This window comes from Penaeus monodon, chromosome 28, assembly GCF_015228065.2.
Source record: "Penaeus monodon isolate SGIC_2016 chromosome 28, NSTDA_Pmon_1, whole genome shotgun sequence".
NCBI classification, from domain to species: domain Eukaryota; kingdom Metazoa; phylum Arthropoda; class Malacostraca; order Decapoda; family Penaeidae; genus Penaeus; species Penaeus monodon.
The window spans coordinates 4,267,151-4,267,955 of NC_051413.1; the positions used below are offsets into that span (position 1 = coordinate 4,267,151).

At 36.5% G+C, this 805-nt stretch overlaps 1 protein-coding gene and 1 long non-coding RNA gene across 2 annotated transcripts in view; both read left to right on the plus strand.

Annotated features, from left to right (window-relative positions):
* LOC119591300 (laminin subunit gamma-1-like) overlaps window positions 1-805 on the plus strand; it is an 83,409-nt gene that overhangs the window by 51,095 nt on the left and 31,509 nt on the right. The window lies entirely within an intron of this gene.
* The window catches only part of LOC119591301, an 8,836-nt gene continuing 8,238 nt past the window's right edge, over window positions 208-805 (plus strand). The window contains exon 1 of the long non-coding RNA XR_005230335.1: window positions 208-454. This is a non-coding gene — a long non-coding RNA (uncharacterized LOC119591301). The remainder of the gene's footprint in view (window positions 455-805) is intronic.

Sequence of the window (805 nt, forward strand, 5' to 3'; positions counted from 1 at the left end):
TCGTGGACACCCATAATTATATACAAATACATTTGTCTTTGAGCTTAAACATCTGATTTTGCTCGTTAGCCATTTTGTTTGTCGATACTTGTTTGTTTAGATATGTTTGTACTTGCTATTAGACCTATACTTGAGCTTATATACAAGATCCACGTATCTAAATCCTCAGAATCATTATTTGAATACCAGATCCCGAGTAGGTGGTGTTAGTGGAAGGTGTGTCGCCAGCGGGCAGGTAAAGGTATATTATAAGTATGGGTGAGCGGGTGGGCAGAGGCTCAGTGTGCGTCGGGCAGGTGGAGGAGAGAGTTGTTGCGTCCGGACTTGGGAATTTTTTTTTTCTCTCTCTCTCGCTCCTCTTGCCTCGACCCTCCCCCGTACTGACTTTCTGATTCGTATTTATTTATAATTTTAGAAAAAAAAATCATTTGAAAAGCGAGAAGTATATAAGTCGGTACGAGTGTTTTTAGATTGATTGAAGTGTATTTAGGCGAGAGATATTTGTTTAAAAAAATGGAAAACTGATATCATTAATTTCTGTGAAGCATTTCCTGCTGTGTTTGCGAGAGTGAATTTTCGGTCTTATGGGCGGTAACATACACTCGAAAAGTTGTGTAAGATAGAAAAAAATATGCAGTTAAAGAGTGACATGTTTGCGGATGATCTTAAACTATATGTATAAATTTATGACTCTAAATACATATTGGTGATAAAAAGTGAATATTAGTGCGAAATAAGTAATTATTGATCTGAAGATGGAAGCAGTGATTTAACATTAAATTTATGAGAAGAACAAATGGCTGTC